Consider the following 10,729-nt stretch of genomic DNA (forward strand, 5'->3'; position numbering starts at 1 on the left):
ACCAAATATGGCCATGAAGCAAATTCTTTCTGCTGACACTCAGGGGAACCAGACAAATTAAGACATATAGTTGAAAATTTGTGTAAGTGGCCCCGTGAATATTTCCTTCATCATCATCATTATCATAATCATCCCAGTCATTGTTAACATTTATTGAGTGCTTGACAGTTATTTTCTCATTAAAATCCCCCATAAAGGAGGTCCTTTATTACCCCGATTTAACATATGCATAAGGAAAACTGAGGTACAAGGACATTAAGTAACTTGCCCAAGGTCACACAGCTGCCAAGTGGCAGAGCACAGGACTTCATGGTGTCTGAGGAAGCTTTATCTGCTTGAGGACACAGGACTCCAGGAGCCTGTTACCTAACTTGACGCACTTGCAGCTGGTAGCCAGAGCCCGTGTTGCAAAGAAAAGTCATATGTATAAGAAGAAAAGACCAGTAGTGTGGTATTGGCTACAGGTTATAAAGTAGTTAGTAAACTCCTATTTCAGTGGGGAAGCAGTGCTTAGGCAGAAGTAAGTGGGGAGAGGAAGAAAAATGAGTGACCTCAAATGGCGCTCCGAGAACGCGCTCCTTCTCCAGACAACTCCAGCTTGCTCTTTGCCTAATTAGATGTGCTTTTTCTTCTTTGTTCTTACTTCACTTTACTTCTAAGGAATAATTTTGGTACTTAATTATACCAAAAATGTCATGCGTGAACCAATACATAATAATTAGTAGGAAGGTGGAGAAAGAGGGAAAAGAGAAATACTAAGGTTAAAATAATAGGAATATTCTTGCTAGAGAAAACTGAAAGGAAAGGGGAGGAGAGAAGAGGAAAGCTGTCCTCTGTTCTCACTTCCAGAAGTGAATAACGGCATGTAGGAGCCAGAGAAGCATGTAAACCAGTTTGTCATTTCTTCTTTCTTCCTTCCTATTCCACAAAATGTATTTATACAACAAATTCAAAGTACCATAAGATGGAGGACCTCTTGAGAATAGCCTTGCCCAAAGCTGTCTTGATGCAGTCTTCACAAGTGAAAGCTTTGACTTGGGGTCTTTACACTGCTCATCTTCACCTCACCCAATCTGTTCTGTGGTGAATTTCTCCCCACAGTGTCTTGTTATGTGCATACGTTTATATAAGTAAGCTATCTGGATTGCTTAAGTGGACACTAGCAGATGCAATGCTAAGTATAAAAGAACAAATGTTGAAGATGTTCAGATGGTCAGGATATGCCGGGAAATGTTTTGGGTGAGAGAAATCTTTTAGTGCTCCTCAAATCGTGCCATGAAGCACTGTGCCACTCTCTCTCCTTTCCAGGCCCTGATTTGATCTGCTCCCTTGACTTCAGGCAAGACTAAGTTAAACTCATTGTATATTTGACTATAGCAAGAAGTGGGCCTACCATCCATGGGTTTAATCATGATGAGCATAGTTTTTCTAAATTGTCATGTTACATATTCAAAACTTGCAGAGAAGAAGAAAATAGTATATGTTAATCATGGCTGGTGTATATTGAGTCTCCACTGAGTCCCAAGTATGTTCTAAGCCTGTCATTATCTCAAGTAATCCTCTCAAGAACCTGTTGAAGTAGAAATTGTCAGATTTAATGTAGGAAATTGCTGATAATTGACTGTTCATAACCTATAAGAAGGACAATTTTGTATTTTAGCCTACTCTTATTATCCCATCTTACAGATGAATAAACTAAGTCTCACAGAGATTAAGGAACTTGCCCCAAATAGATGATGGAGCCAAATATCTGAATCCAGGCAGTGTGAGTCGTATACCATAGCCAAGAGTCTTCAAAGGTCTTTGAAGTTCATAGTATATAACAGAATGCTTTAGGACAGACACATACAGATTTTTACACATATAGAAAGTCTCTGAAAAGCTTTTGTTCTTCATGTTCTTCCTCAAGGATAGATTCCCTTCTTGAATTAGTAACGCTCTTCATTTTGATATCAACTATTTAATAGAAAGCCAAAACTTTCAAAGGAAACATCACTGTAATGAAACTGTCCGTTATTCCACCAAAGGTTCTACTCTCCTCACAATTAACTGTTAGTCACCTTTCTGGCCTTTATCACAATGCTCCTGAGGATCATCATAGAACTTTGCCACCCTAGAAATGATTCATCCCATTAGTCTGTGCAGTTTGTTGAGTGGTTTGATTTGTAGGAAGATAGGGATTGAGTAAATCATAATTTGCTTGTTGTTCTAAGGTGAGATCTTAGAACAGAAGAAGAATATCAGATAAAAATTGAAGAAATCCAGGGGCACCTGGATGGGTCAGAGGGTCATGGGATCAAGCTTCACAGCAGGCTCCACACTGAGCATGGAACCTGCCTAAGAGTCTCTCTCTTTCTCCCTCTGCCCCTCCCCCTTTCCGCCCCCCCCCACACTCTCACTCTCTTTCTTAAAAAATTTTTTTCAGAAAATCTGAATAAAGCATAGACTTTACTTAAAAATAATAAATCAATGTTGGTTTATTATTTGTCACACATATACTAATAATGTAAGATGTTAATAACATGGGAAACTTGGTATGGGGTATGTGGGAGCTCTGTACTTTCTTGGTAATCTTTCTGTAAATCTAAAACTATTCTAAAATTAAAAGCTTATTCTTTAAATAAAAATCTATCCACCTAAACATCTCCCCTTCTGATTTGGCCTGGCCATTATATTACTCAGAATCTTTTTGAAATATTAATTTGAAAATTAGTATAAGCTGGGAAAAATGACACATTAGCATAGTTTCATTTTATATATTATTTCCCTAATCTGATTACCCCACAGTGATCCCAATTTGTGGTTTGTAGAATCCTCCTCAGAAGGCCCTAAATAATGGCAAGAGTTCCCCTAATTCATATGCCTCTATTTCTCACACAGTATGTGTATAACCCTTAGGGTCAGTAGCAATGCACAGGCAGGTAAATGAAGCCACATGGCAATTTTACTGGAACACTAGTTATGGGGTGGGTAAAAAATATAATTTAAATTTCAAAGTAATATATACTTCCTTCTGCATAAAAGTTTGGGAAGCATTGACAGGCACAAAACAATCTTGCTTAAGGACAGAGGTATACTATAAACATATGTTTATATGTTCTTTATATCACTGTTTTTCAAGGATGTGTAGATGCTGCTGTGATTAATTAAACATGTTTACGTGGATAGGAAGAGGATGGAGGAGACATCCAATCTATGCAAAGTCCCACCCTCAGCACCTTGCCTCAGGTCTCCTGGTTTTGACCTCCAGCTCCTCTCCCAAATGAGTTTCCTTCTATCTGAGTGTGAATTAGCTCTCCTCACTTGCCAACTTCTACTGCCCCAGCATCCGCACAAAGGTAGGCTTCCGAGTTCTCCTACCTGCTTGCAGTTAGCAATATTGTTCAATGACACTTGTCCATTCACAGCTCACCCCAGCCCAGCTTTGCTCTCGAAACTCTTCTGTGTCAAGTTTTTGCGGCTCTTCTTAATTTTTGCCCCCAGAATCAGGATGGTAATTACCTAGGGTTAGAGTGCAGGGGGTACACAGTGAGCTTCAAAGTACTGGTAAAATATTCTTTATCTTTAGCTGGATGGAGGGTACATGAACGCCTATTTTATTGTTCTTTAAACTATATGAATGTTGTGTACATCTGTCACAAGTTGAGATCCCGGGGAAGCAGCCTCTGAGATGGGAGATGACCATGTAAGAGGTTTATTTGGGAGTGTTCTTAGAATCAGCACACCTATGGGAGGGAACTGAAGAAAGCAGGACCAGACTTGGTCTCAGTGACGGTCACAAGCAACCACATAGAGAGTTTTGAAGCTGGAATGGCCCTTCTGAGTTGTCCTGATTTGGTGATGGGTCTGGTTTTTGTATACCTACAGCAATCAGTCATTGGATATAAGCCACCCTTGGGAAAAGGTCTTGACCATGAGCAAAGCAGCTCTCTTCAGCCACGGCCATCTGCACAGGAGGCTCACAGCTGAGGACTTCTTGTTGGCCGAGCTCCTAGCAGCTGGGACTAAGTCTTTCATTGTGAATGGGACTGAGAGGCATAGCACAGTGTTCACAGTATCGTTTTATGTGTGGTATTTTCCACAATAAAAATTGTTTGCAAGAAAATAAAGTAAGACAGGGAGGCCAAGATGTGAAAGGAAATTGTTTAGGAGTGGTACAGAATCTCAGACAAGACAGGACAAAGTCAGGAACCGAAAACAACAAACTAAGATGAGGGATAAACTAAGCCAAGAAGGAGGAGTGTCTGTTCATGGAGTTGAACACAGGTTTTCTACTGGTTAGAGGTGAAACCAGTGAATCAGAGGTGATTTGGTAATATAACCCAGACTATTATGATTAACAGACATAGATGAGTTGGCGTCATGGGGCATGAGTGAGTTTGACAACTCCCAGGACGTTTGTGTTGCATATTCGGCCCTGTTTTGTCCCCACCTGACTGTAAGGGACATGTGTGGATCAGGACTTTTATTCTGAGTCTGAGAAATCCTGTTCATTTGATGATAGAATGGAAGGGGGGGGTCCACTAGAGTGGTGACGGATACCTCGAGAATTTTAGTCTTAAGATATGTTCAAGTGACAATACAAAGTCACTTTATCTTCTCTCCTGCTGCCAACCATTTCATCGTAACAAATGTTATTATTTATTAGTTATTTACTATGAAGCAGGCACTGTTTTACATGCTTTACATGTATTATCTCATTGATTTCTTCACAACAGCTAAATGGTAGGTACTATAATTATTTCCATTTTTTTTATAAGAAAACTGAGGCACAGATGAATTAAATCACTTATTCAACACCTCCAAGCTAGTGAGTAATAGGATGAGCATTGAATTTAAGCAGCTTGGCTCCAGAAACTATTTTCTGAACACTCAACTGCTTCCCAGCTAGGAAACTGTCAATCTCAGTGGTGACAGGAGCTCTGTGTATTGCACAGCTACCTAGGCAGGGATGAGGCTTGACTAATTGGTCCAACTGCTGAGATGCAAACATAGCATCCAAGCATGGAAAGTGTGCCTGGATGGGGAAGGCTGTGGGGTGACAGACAGCAAGAGCTCTGAGGACCCAGCTTTACCCTGGTTCACTCTCTGAACTCACAGCAGCTGGCAGGAGCTTCTCCCTGAGCCCCCAAAACTGTTCTATATCACAGTTGCTTCCCATAAGCACAAAACTGAGGAATAAGATCATGATCTGAAGTTCTTGTCTGCAGATGGATTTTGAGCTAATAGGTGAGCAATATCACTAGCCATGGAAGGATGTTAACAATTCCTCAATTCTAGGGCATGTGAGTGGCTTGGTCGTTAAGCATCTGACTTCAGCTCAGGTCATGATGTCATGGTTAGTAAGCTCGAGCCCCACTTCGGGTGAGCAAGGACCCTGCATAGGGTAAGCATGAGCCCCATTTCTCTCTCTCTCTCTCTCTCTCTCTCTCTCTCTCTCTCTCTCTCTCTCCTTCTCCTCTCTTTCTTTGCCCCTCCTGGGATTCTCTCTCTCTCTCTGCCCCTCACTCACTTGTGCCCCCCACACTCAAAAAAAAAAAAATTCTCAATTCTTGGAGAATGGAAAAGCCAAATGAAAAATTAAGGAAATAAATGTTTTCTAAAGCAGAAAATGTCAATACTGGGATGGGAACTTTTAGGACTCTCTCCATAGCACAGTGGTTAAAAGACAGTCTGGAGGCAGACTGACTGGGACCATGGCCTAACTCCATCTGAAAAGCCAGGGACTCTGTACAAGATGCAGAAGATCTCCCTTGGACATGGACAAGATGGCACTCGCCTCATAGCACTGCCGTGTAAAATCACGTAGAGTTAACATGTGTCAAGTGTTTAGAACCAGGCCTGACCCACGTTGTTCTAAGTACCTGTGTGCTATTATTATCTCTTCCTGGGTAGTAGGACATTGTTTGCCTTGACAATTCTATTCCGGCCTTTCTTTTTTTCTCCAGGAAATCAGGGTGTGGTTCTGGGATCAAAACCATTCAGAGTAGCAAAGTGACTAACTATTCAGTCTGGAAGGAAGGCCAAGTATTCCAAGCTAATAGGCAGGCTAGTTCTTTTGTAATTCTAGAATAGGCAGGCTAGTTCTAATACCTGGAAACACATCAAAGTTTATGATTTAAAAAACAGAGGACACAATCACACTCTCTGGCCCTCTGGTTCCTTATATGTAAGGTGGGGGGTGGGGGTGGGAGGGGATTCAGTTGTCGGGCTCTAAACTGGCTTGTGCAGAGCTGTAGGCTCCCCAGGAGGGATGGAGGAGAAGATGTGCCAGCAGGGCCCCAGGCCTCCCACTTCAACCAGAGTGGCTCCTATTGCCTCTGTTTTATGTATTCAGAACTGTAAGAACAAAATACCTGTAGGTGGAGACAGAGCGGAACTACAGGCCCTTGACTAAAAATGTAATCAAGTTCTTCCTGGAGTAAGAGTCTCAAAGCTCCTCTTTTTGTAATTAAGGCCATAGCCATTAAAATATTATATCCTTTTCTTTAATTCATGACAAATCCAAATGAGCACAATCTGGAAAGCAGCAGGGAGGGGAATGAACAAATTGAATTAATTCTTGTCCTGAATATTAATGTAGTGCCACAGAAAGGTGATGCTTTGCAAATTTAAGACAGAAAATATTTTTATCCCTTAACATTTAAACGGCTCTGTCTCTAAGAAGTACTTTTCTCATGGCAGATGTCTGTCAGGCAGGCCCACCGGGGTTGGCTTCTTTGTTAGACATAGTAGGCACAGTGCTTAAGGCGCATGATACTTTCAGGGCCCCACAGAAAAGTTTTAATTTTCATTTCTTTAAAAATAAGAAAACATATATAGATTACTATATACAATAATGAATTCAGCCTGGATTAATTCATCTTTGTACCAGCACAATCATAAAATATAATTTTTAACTTTTTTTTTTAATGGAAGAAGGAATCCACAAAGGCAAACATGTCTGTAGCCCACTAAAATCATAAAGCAGCCCTGAAGCCTGCAGCTCACAGACGAGGTCACAAAGGGGACGTGGTGTGCAGGACCCAAGCCCAGCGCCCACTCCACTTTAAGTGCCAAATCCGCATGATGTGTCTTGGAATTTAATCATGTCATCTGCCTTCCCTGTTTGTCCTCATGAACCCTTCCCTACTCTGTTACAAGAACTTCCCTATTCAAACCGTGGTGGCAGGTCAACCGGGTGAGAGCATCAGCAGGGACTTGTTACAAACTTTCAAACCCCTCCCAAGACTTCATGAATTAGAAGCTGCCTTTTCACAAGATTCTGAGTGAGTTATAAGCACATTGAAATTTGTGACGGTCTGGACCTGAACCAGCTGATTCAGACGTCAGGAACTGAGGACTGGAGAGAGAGAGGCTGACCCTGGCACCAGGTTAATGCCTGAGGGTGACTCAGGGATCTCCTTAAAAAGACAGTGGAAGCACAGGTAAACAGGAGTAATGTGAGGGCAGGGGAGCCAAAAAGGAAGCCAGAATAGAATTCAAGGGAAACCGGCAGAGAGATTTTGCCTTTACTGTGCTTTTCCCTTTGGACTCTGGAAAAGGTTAACTTCTTTTTTTTTTTTTTTCCATTAGAGCATTTCTTTTTTTTTTCCAATATATGAAGTTTATTGTCAAATTGGTTTCCATACAACACCCAGTGCTCATCCCAAAAGGTGCCCTCCTCAATACCCATCACCCACCCTCCCCTCCCTCCCACCCCCCATCAACCCTCAGTTTGTTCTCCGTTTTTAAGAGTCTCTTATGCTTTAGCTCTCTTCCACTCTAACCTCCTTTTTTTTTTTTTTTTTTGGAAAAGGTTAACTTCTATCTGCTGAAAGCCTGAACATGTGACCACCAACATGCTGGTGCTCTAGAAGCTAAAGGAACAGTGCAGTGGAATAAACACTTACTGGCACCCGTTCTCCTCCCCAGCCTGGGCCCAGTCAAGGGCATCACATCCCACCAGGGCCTGTGCCCTGAGCTGTGACCAGGTGACCAGTGGCAAACAGAACTGTGGTGCAAGGCATCACCAGAATCAATGCAGGAGATCAGGGACAGCAAAGAGCAGCTTCCGCTTAACCACCTGAACAAGAATGTAAAATGGAAACATCTGCTCTCCCACTGTGTCCTAGACCAAAGGAGGGGGATTGCCGCTAGCTCTTAGGTTACAGTAAGGTTTCATTTAAGTTTTCTTCATATTAAGGACATGGTTACGTTGTTTTTAAATGTCAGAAAACTCTAAACCAAAAGTACCCTCCAGTACTTCCTTTACTATGTGCTTTCTTTACTACGATCAGCAATCAGTTCAGTTTTATTGTTTTAGTTCATACATCGAGTGAGGGTCACATCATCCTTTGACAGCCTGAACCCAGGGCTCTGTATGAATATAACTTCCTTAATCAGTTGCAGATGGAGAAGTTTAGTTGACTAGTTACATAGAGAAAGAGGCCATGAGAGAGCCCTGGCATTCTTACTAATGTTTGCAGCAGCTAGGGGAAGAAAATGAATAGAAAAATCCTGGGTTTCAATGTCCAACTCTCCTTGGATTGGGATGTCCATTGGACTCTCTCCATTTCACCAAGCACATTGGTTACTTCTTGTGGGAGAGAACCCCGGAGAGAGCAGAAATGAGAGGATGGAGAAAGGAAGTGGAGATAATGCTCCAAAACAGTTCCTTCCAGAGATTGGAGGCTAATCTCCCCCAGAGAAACAGGAGGGAGAGAGAACAAGTTTCCCCCTGAATGTTCTCTTTTTTTTTTTTTTAATTTTTTTTTTTAATTTTTTTTTCAACGTTTATTTATTTTTGGGACAGTTTTGGGACAGAGAGATACAGAGCATGAACGGGGGAGGGGCAGAGAGAGAGGGAGACACAGAATCGGAAACAGGCTCCAGGCTCTGAGCCATCAGCCCAGAGCCTGATGCGGGGCTCGAACTCCCGGACCGCGAGATCGTGACCTGGCTGAAGTCGGACGCTTAACCGACTGCGCCACCCAGGCGCCCCTGAATGTTCTCTTTACTAACAGCTTTGCAAACTGTTTACAGACAGAAGATACAAATACTTAAACAATTGAGAAACACTAATAGAGCAAAATAGTCTGAGAAAGACAATGTCATTGGGAGTTGTATAGGGGGAAGAATTTCATAGAGAAGATAGAATTTGAGATGACCTGGGAAAGACAGAGTAAGTTCATCAAATATGAGGGGTTATCAAGCACCATCACGTAAGGCAGTGGGTGCTGGGCTCTATAAACAGAGATAAGTAAGTCACCATCTCTAAGTTCCGGAAGCTCATGGCCTGAGTCAGTGGCTTGCAAAAGTAGCTGTGCATTAGAATCATCTGAGGAGATTTTTAAAAATACATATAATCTTGATTTAATTTATCTGGAGTAGATTCTGGGTATCATTATCTTTTTAAACCTCAGGTATAGGCAAAGAGTTCATAAAGAAGACAAAAAAGATAACCATAAAAAATTTGGACTTCAATGAAGTCAAGATTTTACAATCATTAAAGAGTAAAATACAAACCACAGACTGGGTGAAGATATATATTAGCAATGAATATATTCAAGAACTGGAAACAATACAAATGTCCCTCAATAAGAGAATAGGTAAATAAATTGTAGTACACTGATACAATACTACACACAATAAAAGAGAAACTACCTACACACAGAACAAAATGGATGAATCTCAAATTTTACTGAGTGGAAGAAGGCAGAGACAGAAGAGTATATATTGAATAATTATTAAAATTTCAACAGGTAAATCTAATCATGGCAATCCAAGTTATCTTTTGATGACTTGACTGAGAAGGAGCACAGCAGAACTTTCTAGGGACTTAGAGATGTGTGGTGTGTGTGTGTGTGTGTGTGTTAATCCTGATCTGGGTTGGTAGTTACAAAGAGTATGTGCAAGGGCAATTCTCAGAGAGGAATACAGTTGTGAACCATCAGCAACCAACATCCCCAGCATCTGGGGGAAATAAAGGTCTTAATCCTGGGAGGAAGATTTGGGCAAAGCATCACAGCAGCCCACTACACCAGGTGATTCTAATGTGGACCCAGGACTGAGAGCTATTGGTCTAAGTCAGTGATTATCAAAGCATGGTCCCTGATTGGCAGCATCAGCATCACCTGTGTACTTGTGAGAACTGCAAATTAGTGACTTCTTCTGAAGCAGAAACTATGGGGATAGAGACTAGTGATCTGTGTTTTAACAAGACCTCCAGGTAATTCTGAGAAGCACTAAAATGTGAGAATGACTGGTCTAAGAGGTTTCACTTGAGAGTGGAGAAGGGCTTTCAGAGAAATGGAAGAAAACATAACAATGTCACAAAGCAAGTCAGGTATAACATGAACAGAGTGTAGCTTGGAGAAATGTGATGAGAAACTTGTTTAGCAAGTGGAACTAGTTATTAGGGGATTTTATTTAAAATTTTTCTCTCTTAATCCAATAGGATCGTAAGAAAACATTGTAGATTCCTAGTAACCTGGCGGAGGAGCAAGGTAAAATAGGGGGAAGAGAGACAATGTGCAGTGAAGATTCCAAGAAGAGGTAATTGAAATCATCTATGCATAAAGTAAGGAGGACAAAAAGTGCAGTCACTAACAGTAAAAAATGGGAAGGAAGAGATGACACTGAGGGACTCAAGGATAGTTGGCAACAGAATTTGAATTTCCAATGGAATGAGGAAGCAAAGGTTACTACAAGATTTTGAGATTTGCATCACTCGCACAGTACCAATCAC

This window comes from Prionailurus viverrinus, chromosome A2 (assembly GCF_022837055.1).
Source record: "Prionailurus viverrinus isolate Anna chromosome A2, UM_Priviv_1.0, whole genome shotgun sequence".
NCBI lineage: Eukaryota > Metazoa > Chordata > Mammalia > Carnivora > Felidae > Prionailurus > Prionailurus viverrinus.